The sequence below is a fragment of the Ailuropoda melanoleuca genome, chromosome 2 (assembly GCF_002007445.2).
Source record: "Ailuropoda melanoleuca isolate Jingjing chromosome 2, ASM200744v2, whole genome shotgun sequence".
Lineage (NCBI taxonomy): Eukaryota > Metazoa > Chordata > Mammalia > Carnivora > Ursidae > Ailuropoda > Ailuropoda melanoleuca.
In genome coordinates, this window is record NC_048219.1 from 169,574,150 (window position 1) to 169,592,943 (window position 18,794).

Consider the following 18,794-nt stretch of genomic DNA (forward strand, 5'->3'; position numbering starts at 1 on the left):
AACTTAACTATCCTTTGAGATATGTACTAACAGTAGCTTGCAACTCAGTTATTGGATACACAACGCATGGCCAGTGTGGTTCATCGCAACTTGTAAGTGAATATTCTGTTCAAACTGAATACTAGCATTCCGGTCATACAATACTACTACTATTACTGGGATATGTGCTGCATAAAAAGAAACATATTTGCTTCAGAAGTCTCTGAAAATACTGATACAGGACCTGATTTAATGGGTCTCTTGAATTCACAGTATTTAAAAGAATGAGAGATCGAAGACATTACCCAGTGAAAGGTTTCCCATCCCTAGAGATAGGTGAGTCCACTCCACCACCTCTACAATGACCTCTTTCGCACCACCAGGTAGCTCTGGCCACCCTTTCTTTGCTGGAACTCCTCAAGCAACAGCCAGGCTCCCACGTTTGAAGGATCCTTGATTTCCATGACTCAGAAATTAGCCATTAGAAACACTTGCCACGTTGGATGGTTTTTCTCTGGGCCTTTGCTGTAGAGAATTTTAGCCCAAATTGCATTTGCTGGTATGTTATCCCTTCTGATGGTACACACGCCCAACGGCGCTGTCTTGTGTTTAACCACAAAGGGAGGTTGAGGAGCAATCAGGGTGAGTCTAGTAAAAACTCGGCAGAAGCCTAATGAAAATTGGAGTGGACCTAAAAACCTTTAATAAGATTTTTCTCTTTTTTGTAGGTTCTTGCAGTTTGTTTTTCATGAATATCTTTTATATGGGGGATTTTTAAAGGTATTTACTCTGGGCAGGTACTTGAATTCCCATTGAGTAAGAAGGGCAAGGTGGAGTGAGTGTGGTGGCTGGTAACTGAGTTGTGCACCATTGAAAATGTTGCATGCTGAATTGGATTTTGAGTTTTTAAAGAAACGGCTTGGTTAACTTTCAAACCACATGCTCCTGTGTTTCCAGGAATGGCATGAAAAGGGCTCCATGCCTATTCCTTCCAAAGCATTGAGTTCTCCTGCTTCCACTCGCATTTTGCCCCTCCTTGAGTTATGGTCTCTGGTCTCTGTTCCTAAGGACAGATGATTCTACTTATTCTTTGTTTGGATGAGTTCCTCCCAGTGGATGACCCTCAAATTGAAAATGATGTTTCCCCCGTGAACTTCCAAAGCTTAAATTCAGTGTTCCTCATATGGTCAGTAACTCATTTGTGGATTGCTAGCATAATTTATGTCGTTTTGCTGTCTGCAGAGTAAAAGTGAGTTTCTCATGGCCCTTGGGGGAGATGCTCAAAGAGACCCAGTCCCTCGACTATGTTGGACCAGTTGACAGAATCGGGAGATGAAACTCTCTCTACTTCCTTCCAAGTGACTTGGATTAATACTGGTGTTATTTTCCATACCAAAGTCCAATTATATGATGGAGGATTTTTAGTAATTGGACCCTTTGGATTTTAAATCCTCTCAGGTCAGTGCCCATGAGGATAGCCTTCAGTAGGAAGGACTCTGGGGCTTTGCACAGAAGGCAAATCTGATTTATAGATGGACATGGCATTACGTCTGTCACAAACACATTATGAATGGGCGTTATACATTTTCTAACATACAGATCAACCCCCCCTTGGGAAATTATCCTTCATCCTAATGGATTACACTCTAGTAAGTTCCTTGTAAAATTCATCCTAAATTTTCACTTTCTTAATTTCATTAAATTGATGAGTCGAGATCCCTGTTTATCCTTTTGCCTACATCTGAGGGATGTTAGAAGAATTAGACTAAAGTTTATAAATCACCTCACGATTTATACTGAGGCCACAGAAACTGAGCCCACAGAAACAGTACAAAGCTGTCGTGGATAATAAACAGGTGCTGATTTCTGCTCAAACTTCATACTGTGCTGGGGCGCGAGAAGTACTTCCTCAATTAAGTAGATACACGTTTTTCTTCTGAAATATGGGAAGCCACCTAAATGACACTCAACTAGCGTTTCAAATGCTTAGCTGCCGAAGTTGGAATTTTGTTTCTTTACCTAGAGAGAATCATGCCGAGTCTTGGTTTCTTTCCTTTTTTTTTTTCTTTTTTTCTTTTTCTTTCTCCTGTCTGCTGCCCTCCTGCTACATGATGCTTCCCTTCAGACTCTGAATCTTGGCCTTTCTGAAAGAAATGCACTAGGGCCTTCTACCACAATGCAGCTCTAAACCTGGATCGTACTCACTTAGGAAGAGCCACCGAAAGAGTGTGGTAGGACTTCTAACAGAATGATTGAGGTCAGCAGGTGAAAGTTGCCTCACTTCCTACCTGTGCACGGAGCCCCTTCTGCCCTGGGGAGGGACCCAATAAGTCAGCAGGGGTACTGATACTTATATTTGGTCCAACAGTTCAATGATGTAATAAAATGCACACTTCACGTCCGTACTGTTACATGCCTAAATCACAATGAGGATTGTTTCTTGACTTCACTCCATGCAGTGGATTAATGTTCCCCATGATCAGAGCACTGTATTCAGTTGTGAATAGCCTCTTGAGGTAGGCCAGCCAGGTTAATTCAAGTTTGTTTTCTCTGGTTAGCATAGGATCATGTGTTTCTCTGCTTGCCTGTGTTACATCTCACCTTCAAGATTACTTTTTTCATTTAAATCGTTCATTCTTTTAATCATCTGGCATTTACTGAGCATGAAACATGCTGGACAACAAGTGTTAATAAATACCGTTATAAAAGATCATTATAAGGTAACACTCTCAGTAAGTATTTAAAATATATACTCTAGGTTCTCAGAAAATAGGAGGTGAATAGTTCTGTCGGAAGAGTTTCCCAGGGTGGTGATGGGAAAGGCAGAGGAGGAGCTGAGCAGGACAAGAAAGTGAGCAGGTACGTGGGGGTCAGGAAAGGAACGATGGTTGGGAAGGTGTGTGCAGGGTGAAGTGGCAGGGAATGTGGCTGCAGAGATGGGGGAGGCAAGGAGGATGACAACGATGATGACCACAGTGAAAGCTGTGGATGTCACGTTTGGGAATTTCAACTTTATTCTAGGCGTTGAAGGGTTTCTGTAAATGCAGTAAGATGATTGTGTGTCTATGTGTCTGCATAAATCCATATCCTTATCCCTGCATTACACATACATACACAGGCATACGTGTGTATACACAGACATATGAATGCATACATCATCTTTTAAATATGTCATATCATTCCAGCCATTCATCTTGTAAATAAATAAATAGGCTTTTTTATTAAAGTAAGAATTCTCTCTCTTCCCCTCCCCTCTCCCTCCCCCCCTTCTCTATGCCTCTTTCCCTCCCTCCTTTCCTCTCTCTCTCTCTCTTCCCCTCCCTTGGCCCTTCCCTGTCTCTCTCTTTCTCTTTCTTCCTCCCTCCTTCCCTCTCTTCTCTCTCCCTCTCCCCCCACCCCCCCTTTTTTTCTCTCTCTTCACTCTCTTTCCCAGGACTGTTTTTAGATCACTATCACCGAAGAAGCTTCCATTGGCTTAGCCAGGGCTGGGCAGAGGTTCATAGAAATAAACTCTACAGGACAGGAAAAAATTCTCTGCAGGTGTTTTCCTTCCTAAAAGAAAGATCAGATCCCATGTAACTACAGCAGCATTGGCCACGACTCAGATTTACTGAACATATGAGTACACTCTGTGTGCATGATACATTGTAGTTTACGTGCATCAGACCGTTTAAGCCACACAACACCCATCCAAGGTGAGTACTATTATTCACCACATTCATAAAGAAAACTGAGATTAATGAGGTGAGAAGCCCAGGCTCAGAAGTGACCTTGCTCAAGGTTACACAGCGGGTGGGTGATGAGAGCCCAGCCAGTCTCATCTGGAGTAAGCGCCCCTCACCGCAGTGCCAGCCCTGGGTGTGGGCCAGAGGACGTGCCACTCAGTGTCCAGTTAGAAACTCTGCATGAGGGGCGCCTGGGTGGCTCAGCCGTTGGGCGTCTGTCTTCGGCTCAGGGCGTGATCCCAGGTCCCTGGGATCGAGCCCCGCATCAGGCTTCTCCGCTATGAGCCTGCTTCTTCCTCTCCCACTCCCCCTGCTTGTGTTCCCTCTCTCTATGGCTGTCTCTCTCTCCGTCAAATAAATAAAATCTTTTTAAAAAAAAAAAAGAAAGAAAGAAAGAAAGAAACTGCATGCGAGTCAGTTTCCAGTCAGGATGGAGGGACCCGGGGCTCTGTAGGAATGGTGGTGCCCTTTAGGATCATCTGACCCTTATGCCTCCCTCTTTGAACAAAAGAGCCTTACAAGGAATTTACAATACCCACCTTTTTCCTGGTCAAGGCATGGCATGGATGCATCAGATGATGTAGGAGCCCAGACTTCAATCATTGTGACATCCTTTGTGAGTATAGTATGTGGTGACATACCGTTCATCCTATATGCATGCAGGAACTAGACAGTGAGCACATTTTAGAAATGACAGTTTGCAAATTGGTATTGACTCCTTAGGGGTCAGCGTCTGGAACACGGCTGTGCACCCCCTGCCAGCTGCATGGTTAGGTGCCCATGCATCCAGGCCCCGAAGCCAGCCCGTGCTCGTGGCCCTGTCCTCGCCTGCATCCCCACCAGATTTTGCACCAAGTGGAAGCACAGCTGTTATAATCGATGACCAGCTGTGATTTATTTTCACAATGGCTATTAAGACCCATGCACAAGCACTGTTTCTGTACTATCTCCTCAGGAACATAGGGACCTGGCTCGCGAGGTTTAAGCATGTCACTGCACACAGCCTCCAAACCGGAAGCCACCTCCTCACCCCCCGGTCACTGTGCAGAGCACATGCTTCCTGCTCAAGTGGCATCAGGAGATCCCTGCTGGGTGGACTTCACAGACGAGGCTGACTGAGGTTAGATGTGACTCAGGTGACGTTTTTTTCAAAGCATCTTGGGGCAGAGAAGAGCGAGGCTTTGATGTATACTCGCTATTTGCAAACCTGCTCAGGACAGAGGGGAGACTCTCAGCACTGGTCTCCTCGCGCCCGAACTTCTTCATTCAAGTATCAGTACACAGCTTAGAGGGTAAGTCCGGGACGGGGTTTCTAGAAGCCGTTAGCCACAGCTCTGGTGTCCCTCCCTGGTAGGGGAGACGGCTGCTGTGCCGTTATGCTACATCCACTTCTTGGCTCATGTGAGAAACTCGGGCTGATTTTTGTTGTTGTTGTTGTTGCTCTCGGTATATTTGCATAATTTTATATCCTGAGCAGAGTTCTTGATTTTGCAACATCATAATAAAAACAGTGTGAATTGGCAGGTTTAGGGGTATGATTTGCAGCTGGTCTATCACTTCCGCTTCTGGAAGCTTCAGCTTGAAGTATTATACAATTATCATATTTTACAGGACTTGAGCTTATATTTGCATCTGCTCATCTTTTGTTGTTGCTTTTTAAAAATTACTCTCTTTTAGCATTTTTGGGGGTAGATGGATTGCCTAATATACTCGCTTTATGCACTTTTCTCTTCGTGCTATTCGTATAGTTCAGTGCTATTGAAATCAAAGCACCAAGGTCTAATTGACATAATAACACGATGAGCTCTTCGGACAGTTTTTGGAGATTGAAAACAATGATGAAGCAAATGCAACCCAGGGTTACAGTAATATCTCTAACCATCCCCTTTTCACTCATTGCCATTATTTTGATTAAAAGGTCTATAGAAGCCACGGTGGTTGTTCAGGATGCAAAAATTATTGCAGAAACTTCCTCTATTAATGGAAATTATTAGAGGATGGGAATGGTACTCGAACAGCAAGAATGACATTAATTATGCGAAAAGCAATCATATCTGGCAGTTGGCAGGCAGGCATTATTCTTCAACACTCTTCCACGGGTTTGTGTCCAGCCAGCACTAGAAACCTAAAAGCTTTTTATTTGGCAAACTTTTCAGAGCACTTGGACTTCCAGCTTCTAGATAAAAGATAATTTGGAAGGGAATTTTGTTGGTGAAATTGAAGAATTCAGTAATGAGCTCTGTGTAGATGAATCAATGCCCAATTAAATGATTATATCAAATCCAACTTTAAATGTTGACTTTAAGAAACTCACATTTTCAAGACTTTGAGAGCAAGATGCTATATATACATCTCATCGGAGGAGCACAATTGTATTGCCAGCCTGGTAAAGGTAGGGAGTGTCCTGAATGATCCAAGAGTTTGATTAATGGAGGGATACTTAGGACAGGAATTACCTGTATAGTAAGAATTAGAACAGATTGCAATAGCCTAGCTTATTTTCACTCAGTTGCTCCCTTTCTCTTTTGCAATGCTTCTCTGTTTCTTGGGGGTTTTATTTCTCTTTCCATCTACACCCCCTTTTGAGGCTCCCTTCTCTGTTCACCAGTGTTTTGATGTTCTCACTGCCTTCTACAGAATCTGTTTTTCTTATTTACTCCTACTTTTGCCTGTTCTTGTCCCCTCACAGCCATAAATGCTACCAATCGGAGCAACATTTGTTGCTTTATTCATTCACATGATAAGCATTTATAGAGCCCTTGATATGTTTAGGGCACCGACCTGACCCCAGGAAGCGTTACCGGAGCTACAGGAGCGAGCCTTCTGGCCCAGGCACCAAAGCACATGTTGAGGGCTATCAAATATCCAGCGGGATTGAGTCATCGAACATGTGTGAGAGGGATGAGATAAAGCTGGAAAGTTCGGTCGCTGCAGGTTACTGAAAACTTTTATCTACTAGTTAATAGAAAATCATTAAATGGGGCATCTGGGTGGCTCAGTTGGTGAAGCATCTGCCTTCGGCTCAGGTCATGATCCCAGGGTACTGGGATGGAACCCCGTGTTGGGCTCTCTGCTCAGCGGGGAGTCTGTTTCTCCTCCCCCACCCCCCCCGCTTCTTTCTCTCTCTCTCTCTCTGTCTCTCTCAAATAAATAAATAAATCTTTAAAAAAACAAAAAAGAGTCATTAAATGGATGTGGGGGTTTGGTTTGTTTTTTCAAACCAGGTTTTGACACAAGAACATGGATTTTCAGAATGTCATCTGTTTAATTCTCTCTTTCTCCTGCTCTTGTCTTCATTCATCTTTCTGGAACTTGAACTCTGCTGATGCAGTAGTCAGTTACAGACTAATTTGGCTAATACACACTTCAGACTAACGTGTGTGACCGCAGCATGAGCAGTAGCGTGGGTCAGGTTACTCTGTGATTCCAGCGGGTGTTACACCCTGCGGTTACTCTTCAGATCCATGGTAGCTGTGCCCAGCGGACCCAACAATCTGTCCTACCACGTAAGGTTCTCCTACTACGCTACTATTCTTTTCAGCTCTCAGGAGTCTTCCCTCACTCTATGCAATTACACAGTCGAGGTTCCTAACAGTTTTGATTTATACACCAGATCCAAGTTTAAATCTAAATTGTTAGAATGTATGTTTTAAAAATTATTTTTAAGGGAAAGGGAAAAATCAGAACTATGTAAACAAAAGAGCTTGAGAATGGAAGTCTTAACAAGACCTAACCGTGGGACAGATGCCATAAAACCTCCTTAAAAAAATGTTGATGATACATGTGCTATTTAACAGGTCATGTTCAAAAAGATAGCTAGCCATTATGGAAGCTGATTCTGTCTGTTAAGTGCCACTGAGTAGATGCGTGAGACTTCTGTTTTATTGACTCAGTAAATATTCATGAACAAGGTGATATGTCAGGCTTTGAGAATGCAATGGCTCAAGAAAGCGAAATTGTCCCAACTCCAATGAAGCTCGCTCGTCTTGTGCAAACCAAAGTAATAGACTGACATCGTGCATGAATACTGAAAAAAACTGTACGTTATACAGTCTGTTCTTGTTTATAAAACGTAATTTTTTACTAAAAATTACTTTTGCTGTACCGAAAGTTAACATACAGACATATATCCATGCCTCCAGCTCTATGTAATAACTGTCGCCAGGCAACTGGAGTTCAGTGGTCTGGCTCTGATGACCATGACCCCATGCAAAATGCTTACAGACTGTCACAGTTTCCCATATCCCATCCCATGCCACCATGAGCTCATCTGAACATTCAAGTCTTATGTGTCCGTTCTTTGTTTAGGAAATAGAGCCACAGTAACTGGAATGATCACTACCAACGTATGAGGTGGCATTGAGAGCGAGACTGAGTTCATGTTTTGGCCTTGCCACTGTATGAACCTTTGGCACATTGCTTCAGCTTTATCTGAACTCTCCTTCTCTCATGTGTAACATGAGGCAGAAATGGAAATGATAGCTTTAATTCTAGCTCGTGATACTGATTGCACAGTGTCACAGAAAGTCATTTCGTTCTACTCATGTTTTTCTAGTAATGGGAGTGACTGGAACCGGCCCATGGACTGAACTAAGAAAAGAAAACATTCTGAAAAGCTTGAAACTTTACATTATGTTTACATTGTTTAGTCTTTATAAATGCAAGTATATTTTAAGTATGCTAGAGAATTTTTGTCGCTAAATATCCTTTATAAGACCTATTAATTAAAAGAGATAGTATGAACTCATAGGAAACAATATGAATAAACTGTTACATCATTGTAAGATCTGGCATATTTTTAGGGTTAACTTTTTTCTTTTAGAATGGGTAAAGAACACTGACTGTCACAGAGTATAATAAGAATAAAACAGGGCCGCCCAGGTGGCTCAGTTGATTGAGCATCTGACTCCCGATTTAGGCTCAGGTCATGATCTCAGGGCTGTGGGATCAAGCCCCACATCAGGTTCCGTGCTCAGCATGTAGTCTGCTTGAGATTCTCTCTCTCAGTCTCCCTCCACCTCCACCCCTCCCTGCTCATGCTCTAAATAAATAGATAGATAAAATGTTTTTAAAAAATAAATTAAGAAAAATAAAACAGCAGAGACATAAATAATTCACATATTACATCCAAGACACGAGTCAAAACCAAATTCAGTAAATACTGGAAACTAGCAGCTGGTGATTAATGTTATTGACTGAGACGCCACTAAATTCCTGCTTACTCCATCCCTGGAAAATATAGGACAGGGAAACAGATTTATTAGGGGATGCTTTTTCTGATACCTTCCCTTCCTTCTTTTCATCAGGAATTGTCTTCTCTCAAGTCAAAGTCTAGATTTCAGCCAGTGTCGCAGTATCTCTATTGGTAGGTAGACAGATGGGCAGAGGAAATGAGATGGTGTCTGGCTCTTTAATTAAAGATGTAGAGCCAGAGCGTGCTCTTCACACTCACTGGCAAGACACGTATGCACATGTGCACACACACACACGCACACACACTCACATGCAAAGTGCATCTGACGGATGAAGCCAAATTTGTAAAATTGTATCCATAATCATAGTTTCTATGGTAACTGTATCTTAGGCCCAGGCACAAACAGAGCTGGGCAGGAGAGTTCTGATTTTATTTTCTCTGAAGACAATCAGAAGAGAGATAATTCAGGTTATCAAGATGCCATGGCCCGGTGTACATACGACTAGTACTTGGGTCATGCTAGCATAAGATCGAATGCTGAAATCCCAATAAATGTGTTATAATTTTATAATGTTGCAGATTACTTTGCTGTCTTTGTCATTCAGCTTTAAAATAATTGTGTTTCAGACGTAGAGTTACCATATTAATGAGGTGGAAGCCGTTAGCATAATGTGGAAACTATATGCAAGATAACTTTTATAAATGTACATAAGTTAGAAGGGACTTTAAGGACTTATTTTCACTCCAGCGTTTTCATATAGGCACAGAATGGTTAAAAGGCTTCCCCAAGAGTTATTTTTAAAATATTTTTATTTGCCGAATTTTCTAAACTAGCAGATGTTCTAAACTAGTCTATAAACTGAATACCCAGTTATTTGACAAAATTACTGAAATTAAATTAGAGAAAATAAACACTTCAGAAATAATGGTTTGAAAGAGTGTGTGTACTTTTGCTTCTCTAGTAGCATATTTCTAAATACATATCTCCAGCATAATATACTTCACATTGCCAAAGAGAAATCATTTACAACCTATTTTGATTAGTTTCTTTTTGTTTAAGTGAAGTATGGTGAGTTTCGCTCCAAATATGTAGCATTTCAGCAGAATGTCTTCATATTAGAAGCTGCTCAAAGACAAGTTCCTAACTTTTTTAGACATTTTCATCATGTTGATTCCTTCAGAAACTCTTCGAGCCAGATCTATAGCTAAGTTAAGAGGAATGTAATTAAAAGAAAGCTTCTGGAAACTGCTCAAAAATATCTGTCATGTTACCAACTTGAAATGAAAGGCGTGTTTCCTAAAATGGCATCTAAATTTTTATACTTTGCATCTTAATCTTATGATGGGTCTGGCAGCATGAAACACACTTCTGTGTAATGGATCCAAGTAGGGCCTATTTGTAAATGAGGATGTTGTGTAGACGTGAATCAGCTGGATTCCAACTTCACAGCGCGTTTCCGTCACAGCAGCGTTTAAATTTCCTCAGGAAAATTGACTTAAGGGACATAAATGACAACATTGGCAAAAATGTGTCCCAACCTGTGGGAACTGGGAAACATGTTAATTTTGAATTGTTTCCACTTTTTATCATCAGACATTTGCAAAAAATCTTGTGTGATTTATTCTTTTATTTGTAATGAATTGTTAAAACATGTTTGAATGGGCATTAAATCTTCCCCTCTGCCATTAATCTGCAAATGGGAGAAATCGGGGGTTAAATGGCCTCTTTAGTATATTGCTTTGTGAAACTGCTGATTCCAGCAATGCAGGGCTAGAAATACATACTAATTTAAGGAACCCTGAATGTAACCAGCAAGCTCCTTGCTTTTGTAGAGAAAAGACTAATAGCTTTATATTAACAAGGCTCTTAACATCCCAGCCAGCAGCAGGCATTCAGTGAATGAAATTGGGAGAACTCCCATGGACTAAAAACATCTTAATTCAACCTTCCTCATACACCAGACCCTCCTGATAGGCCATCACAGGCTGTCATATGCCAGCCAAACAGGATCTCCACTGCAAGGCACACCAAGCAGGAGCCTCTCAAGTTGTTTTTGAATAAGCTCTCTGAAGTTTCTCTCCCTGAGCTTTAGTAGTAGAAAAAGATGAATATGCCCCAAATCCAAGTATAAGTTCTAACATGACATTGTTTTGGAAAAGACTAGGTTTCTCTTATGGCTTAAGTCAAAATGATTTCTATCAGACATATATTTAGGTCATTACATTAAAAAAAAAAAACCTGCATGATACCAAGTGAGATAAAGGGCTTCTTTAAAAAAATTAATTGGATCAAAGCCGCTGACCTTATTTTTTTTATGATGAGGGAAATTACCTAATAAGGAGTGCTGGAAGCAGGAACATTTCTGAGTCTTACTGCACACTGAGCAAAATGAGAAATGAGTTTACAAATGCTTGTGCCTGTTCTCTTTCCCCTCGCTCCCTCCTAAAGTGGCCTGACCGCCTAAGGACCTAGCTACAACTTATAATTAGTTTCTCTTTGGCAATCCTCTATCCGCAATTTCCTACCCTCAATTCACAGCTATTTGTAAGAATCTTGGTACCCAGGGCGCCTGGGTGGCACAGCGGTTAAGCGTCTGCCTTCGGCTCAGGGCGTGATCCCGGCGTTGTGGGATCGAGCCCCACATCAGGCTCTTCCGCTATGAACCTGCTTCTTCCTCTCCCACTCTCCCAGCTTGTGTTCCCTCTCTCACTGGCTGTCTCTATCTCTGTCAAATAAGTAAATAAATCTTAAAAAAAAAAAAAAAAAGAATCTTGGTACCCGACACAATCATCTGTATTGCCACTATTTCTGATTGGGATATAAAAGTTGATCAAGCTACAGGAGGAGATTAAATAAATTATGATTTATCCATAAATGGGATGTTATGTAGCTATTAAAATTTATGTTTGTGAACTATATCTGGTAGCACAGCAAAATGCCAATAATAAATAGTTGGGGGGAAAAACTGTATGCCATTAAAATATGTATATATTAAAAATGTTAACAGAGGTCTTTTGATGATTTAGGAAGAAAAATCAGTTCAACGTGTTTTTAAATAATGGAACACAGATTTATTCCCATAATTTCCATTAACTAACGCCCTGGCCCTGAGGGAGAGGACTTTTTCTCATCTGTATGTTTTAGAGTACATAGCACACGACTCCACTTAGGACACACTAACAAATGTTTATTTACTTGAAAGTATTAATCTTATTTTCTCAGCATGATAGCATAAGACAGTGCAACCAGTGTTTGGTTTTGGTTGTTTTGGGTTTTTTTTTTTCTTTTTGGGGGGAAAGCGATAAAGATTTTCAATACTGTGGAGTCCTGCCTTCTCTCCCCGTCAATCCACAGAAATCACTCTCAATAAAGCATCAATCACCATCTCATTGCCAATTCCCACAGATACTTCTGCAGAGCTTACCTTAGTCACTGTTGAGTTACAGAGAACAGTATCCACTCTAGCTGGTTTAAGCAGGAACGAATTTATTATACCATGCTAATGGGCTTACAGAATTTTAAGAACAGCTAAAGAAACATAATCTTGGCTAAGCTTTCAGGAATGATTTCTCAAGCCATGCTACAGAACCAGGCTACCAAGGGAGCTGCTGCCACTTCTATAAGAAAGCTTTTGGCTCCAGAGCCACACATCAATGCCTGTATCAGGAACCACCATAATTAGGAAAGTGCCATAATCAGGAAACCATCTTTAGTGCTGCCAACTCCAAAGCTAGCTATGAAAGCTACACTCCATCCCAGAAACTTGAAATGACACATCTGCTAAAACTGCCAAGGAAACCAAACACATTTTTAGTCATTGTTGTCAGAATAAACATTGGAAGTGTGGCCACTTCCTCAATGGCCCAACTTAAATCAGACCCGTACACTGACTACCAGGGCATTCTGGGAAAGGCAGGTCTAGCTTTCCAAGCCCTGTAGCTCAGGGTGATGCTCTGCAAGGAGGGAGGTTTGGGTAAAAGCACACCAGCACATCATGTTGACCATAGACCTTTTCTTACTGCAGTGCTTGACTGCTTTTGACACTGTTGGCCACACTTTCCTTCATGGAATGCTTTTCTCTTGATTTCTACAACACCGTCTCCTAGTTCTCTTCCAGACCAACTACTGGTCTAGACCTCCTCAGCTTTCCTCTTGAGTTCAACTTGTGTTCGTCTGCCCCTTAAATGACAGTGTTCCTAAGAGTATTGTTGGTATTCTTCTCTGTTTCCATTGCACATCCTTTCTTCCATTCTGTGTCTACAGATTCTCCCTGGGCATTCTAGTTATTTCCCAAGGTTTTAGGCACCATCCATAGGCTGGGTATTTCCTAATTCTCCATCTCTAGCCCAGGCTTCAAAGTTGCATACTTTTACACTTACTTATCTGTCAGACATCACCATCAGATGTCCCATTCAAGCTCAATATACCTAAGTATGCCCGCCTCCCACCGCTACCCTTGCTCCTAAATCTGGTCCTTCCTTATTCCCATCTTGGTGATGGTTACCAAGCCCACCTAGTTGCTAAGCTCAGAAAATTGTACATTATTCTATCCTCAGTCAGTCCTCCTGAACCTGTCCCCCTTAACATTCTTGTATTAATCCCTTGCCTTTATCTTTTTTTTTGAAACTGTTTATTTTCCATCAACCTAATTTCCCTATAGTTTGCCTCTGTGATNGTCAGTCCTCCTGAACCTGTCCCCCTTAACATTCTTGTATTAATCCCTTGCCTTTATCTTTTTTTTTAAGAAGCTGTTTATTTTCCATCAACCTAATTTCCCTATAGTTTGCCTCTGTGATCCAGCAGCTTAAGACCACTCAGTGGTTGCTCCTACCCATTCGGTGGCCTGAGCAGTGAGAGCTGTGGACCAGTCTTCAGTGGCCGGCTGAGCTCCAGCCCTCAGTAGGGAACTGCTGACGAGGCACAGAGGACCCCTGCTCGCCTCAGACCAGTCTGTGACGTCAGGTTGAATAGCAGTGAGTCTAGGAGCTGGACAGTCCATTCACCCTGAAATTCCTCCTTGGTCACAACCTTCTCAGCAGCGGCCTGCTCTTCCTTTTCACTCTCTTCAGGACCTCTGTAGAAGTAGACATCAGGCATGACCTCCCATGAGTGTTCACAGGAAATGGTGCTACGCATGAGCAGAACTTCCCGGGCCAGCGTCTACCACAGCAGACCCACTGGAGTGAGCTCCATTTTAGCAGGATTCATCAAGTTGCTCTGAAAGCAGAAAGGCCCAGTAATACCTAAGAGGCCCAGGCAGTTAAGAAGTATGGAAAAAAGCAGAAGACAACACAGGCCATTTGAAAATGTTTTCATTTTTCCTTAAAGCTCTGACATTTGAATTATACTGGTAGCAAGAATTACTATCAAACTCCACTCATAGGGCCAAAATCAGACCCTTGTGGTGTCAGCGGAAGACTCACCCCTCACGTAGCATGCTACCTACACTTGTGAGTTCATTGGCCAGCCAGTGGCCTCACTCCAAGCTCTCAAAATATGTGGGCCTTTTTTCTTTTGTATATCCCCTAGGTTAGGCCTTCATTATCTCTGGCCCAAACTATAACTGGAACATCTACACTATGGCAGGAATAACCTCTCTAACCTGTAAATATGTCCCATCACTTATCATAGTCATTCTCGATGACTTCATCATCACATAAAACCAAGATCCTTGGCATGGCATATGAGCTCTACCAAGATGTGGCCCATAGTTGTATCTCCAGAGCTTGAACTCTGGGGTCACATAGACCTGATCTTTGTCTCAGATTTTCCATGCACTAGCTATATGACTTTGGGCAACTACTTAGTTTTCTCATTTGAAAAACAGGACAAACTTTGGGGTTATTGGGAAGATTGACTGGGCTGATGAAAATAAAACATGTAGCATTTTGCTTGACAAACAGTAAGTACCAAATAAGTGTTAAATTGTAGTGGTGATCAAAGAAAAACCAAATAAGTGGAGGGATAGTTCATGTTCGTGGACAAGAAGACTTAATATTATCAGGATGTCAGTTCTTCCCAGCTTGATCTATAGATTCAATGTGCTGCCTGCCAAAATCCTAGCAAATTATTTTCTTGATTCTAAGAATCTCAACAAACTGATTCTAAAGTTTATATGGAGAATCAAAAGACCTAGAATAGCCAATATAATATTGAAGGAGCACAAAGACTAACACTACCCAACTCCAAGACTTATTATAGAACTATGGTAATCCAGACAGTGTGGTGTTGGTGAAAGAACAGACAAATAGATCAATGAAACAGAACAGAGAGCCCAGAGATAGACCCAAATAAATATTTATTTTGGTCTCTGACAAAAGTGTAAAGATGATACAATGGAGCAAAGATAGTCTTTTCAAATGGTGCTGGAACAATTAGACATCCAACATGTAAAAAAATGAATCTAGACACAGACCTTACACCCTTTATAAAAATTAACTCAACGTGAATCACTGACCCAAATTTAAAATGCAAAATTATAAAACTACTAGAAGGTAATATAGGAGAAAATAAATCTAGATGATCTTGGGTTTAGTAATGACTTTTAGATATGACACCAAAGGCAAGATCCATGAAAGAAAGAATTGGTAACCTGGATTTCATGAAAATTCAAAAGTTCTGCTCTTCAATTAACACTGTCAAGAGAATGAAGATAAGCCACAGACGGGAAGAAGATATTTGCAAAAGACACATATGATAAAGAACTGTTATCTTCAACCACAAAGAACTCTTAAAACCCCAAAATAATAAAAGAAACAAACCAATTAAAATATGGACCAAAGATACCTCAACAGACATCCCATCAAAGAAGATATACAGAGGGCAAATAAGCATATGAAAAGATGCTCCACCTCATAGGTTATCAGGAAAAGATAAATTAAAACAATAAGATATCACCGCACACCATTAGATTGGCCAAAATCTGGATGACTGACAACCCCAAATGCTGGTGAGGATGTGGAGTGACATGAACTCTCAGTCATCACTAGTGGGAATGCAAAATGGTACCATCAATTTGGAAGATAGTTTAGTAGTTTCTTTCCTGATTAAACATACTCTGACCATACAACCCAGCAACCACACTATTTGGTATTTACATAAAGGCATAAAACTTCTCTTCACACAAAAATCTGCACACAATGTTTATAGTGGCTTTATTATTGCCAAAAGTTGGAAGCCACCAAGATGTCCTTCAGCAGATGAATGGATGAAGTGGTGCATCCAGACAATACAACGTTATTCAGCACTAAAAAGAAAAGAGTTCTCAAGCATGAAAAGACATGAACAGAACTTAAATACATATTACTAAGTGAAAGAAGGCAATATAAATAGGCTACAGACTATAAGATTCCAACTACATGACTTTCTGGAAAAGGCAAAACTATGGAAACAGTAAAAAGACCAGTGGTTGCCATGGGTTTAGGGAGAGGGAGGAAGGAGTAGGCAGAGCATAGAAAATTTTTAGGGCCATGAAAATATTCTGTATGATTCTATAATCATGGATATATGTTATACATTTGTTCAAACCCAATAGAATGTACACCTCCAATATTGAGTCCTAATATAAACTCTGGACTTTGAGTGATGATGTGTCAATGTAGGTTCAACAATTGTAACAAATATAGCACGTGATAATGGTGGAGTGTGTGGAGCAGTGGGATAGGAACTGTCAGTACCATCCTCTCAATTTTGCTGTAAACCTGAAAGTGCCCTAAAAAACTAAAGCCCATTAAGAAAAAAGTTGCCATAGTGGCAATAATGGTAATAGCCATAATCATAGTGGTGGTGATGCTATTGTTACTATTCTTTTCCTTAATAGACTCTATTTCTTCCTTTACCAAACTCTTGACTTTCCCTGAAAACCAGTGCTTTTCTTTTTTAAATGCCTCCATATTGTTTCATTTTTGGCCTCTCGACTCAGGATGCCTTCTCCTGCTACTCCTACACCTTCTCCCCCCCAAAATTTCTCCTCATTCATATTCAAGTTTTCGATGAGGCTTCAACACCCGTATGAAGCTGTCTTCAACTCTCAGGTGGAGTTTTCTCTCTGTTCCTTCAGACTCCTACTGCGTCCTCTCTCATGCTGACACTCTAGCAGTGATCTCATTGCACCATAATTGCTTGCAGGCCTGTCTTCTCTATATTCAATGCAATGAAGAAATCCAGCCCTTGTTCATTCCTTTAAATATAGTGCCTAGCATGGCACTGGGGTGCAGTAGCTGCTCAGTAATCCAAGTCCATGATCGCGTTGAAGATGCCNATCCAGCCCTTGTTCATTCCTTTAAATATAGTGCCTAGCATGGCACTGGGGTGCAGTAGCTGCTCAGTAATCACCAAGTCCATGATCGCGTTGAAGATGCTGCCATGTTAATAGAGAAGCATGATATAAATATAATAATTAAATATCTACACAGTTGGTGAAGAACAGAAGAATTTTTTATATAGAAGCACGCCACCCATCTTTGGTCTATGTTCTGCTACTTCTGTGAAGTTTTTCCTGACACCTTCTGCTGTCACCTGTACTACTGTTAGTAATNAGTCCATGATCGCGTTGAAGATGCTGCCATGTTAATAGAGAAGCATGATATAAATATAATAATTAAATATCTACACAGTTGGTGAAGAACAGAAGAATTTTTTATATAGAAGCACGCCACCCATCTTTGTGAAGTTTTTCCTGACACCTTCTGCTGTCACCTGTACTACTGTTAGTAATATGTCCTGAATGGCATGCGATCATACATTGTCCTACATCGTTCTTTAATCATTTCATTTCTGATGCTTGTTTTCCCAACAACACTAAATCTTCCGTAAGATAAGGATCATCCTACATTTCGTATAGTGTAAAGGATAACGCTGGCAGCTCACCAGAAGAAGAGGCACCTGGCTGCTGCCTCCTAGAGACAACAGGATGTGGACAGCCACCATTGGGCCAGGCCAGTTCTGGCTAACAGTGCTGAAAGTATTAACTTGGAGTTTTGTGGCCACCAGAAAAAGGATTACTTGTAAATGTCTAGAGCCATGCTAGGGATACATATGCATAATGCCCAACAATCACAATTAAATAATCTTCAGCATAGTCCTGGTATTCATGCTAATTCTTCCTCCATAACCACTAGGTTAAAAACAAAACAAACCTTAGGTAGAAGTGGCTGAGGACAGTAATTGTATCCTTCCCTTCTTTTTCTGTACCATTTCTTTATCCCATTTGTCTGATACTATCCTCGTCTTTGATCTTTGTTAGAAAGGTCAGTGGTTTAAATCAGGGCTTTTATCCTAATGCAGAGAATTCTCAGTCTCTCTGTAGTTGCTTCTAAGTTTGTATGTGCAATCTGCATCCTTCCCTTGGTAATCCACTGGGCTGTTGCCCTCTCAAATAACTCTGACTGTTGAAATATAAAGAGGTTTTGCAGAACACACTCTGAAGAGCCTCCTCTAATAATTTTTTTTAAGATTTTATTTTATTTATTTGACAGAGAGAGAGACAGCCAGCGAGAGAGGGAACACAAGCAGGGGGAGTGGGAGAGAAAGAACCAGGCTCTCAGCGGAGGAGCCTGATGTGGGGCTCGATCCCAGAACGCCGGGATCACGCCCTGAGCCGAAGGCAGATGCTTAACGCCTGCGCCACCCAGGCGACCCTGAAGAGCCTCCTCTAATAATTTGACACCAGAAATAGTCTTTCTTACTCTGAGTGTATATACTTGTTTTGCAACACCTCTCACAATAAATCCTCCCTACACATGCTACCCAAGCTGGGATGGTGGTTTCTTAGAGAGCTNNNNGGAGTGTGTGGAGCAGTGGGATAGGAACTGTCAGTACCATCCTCTCAATTTTGCTGTAAACCTGAAAGTGCCCTAAAAAACTAAAGCCCATTAAGAAAAAAGTTGCCATAGTG

General features: G+C 41.3%; 1 protein-coding gene and 1 non-coding gene across 2 annotated transcripts in view; one reads left to right on the top strand and one right to left on the bottom strand.

The window, feature by feature from the left end:
- Positions 1-18,794, top strand: part of PARD3B (par-3 family cell polarity regulator beta) — a 1,011,045-nt gene that overhangs the window by 935,297 nt on the left and 56,954 nt on the right. The gene's annotated exons all lie outside the window — the stretch shown is intronic.
- On the bottom strand, positions 14,246-14,402 carry LOC117801281. The gene has a single exon (XR_004623795.1). It is a non-coding gene; the product is annotated as a small nucleolar RNA SNORA62/SNORA6 family (small nucleolar RNA).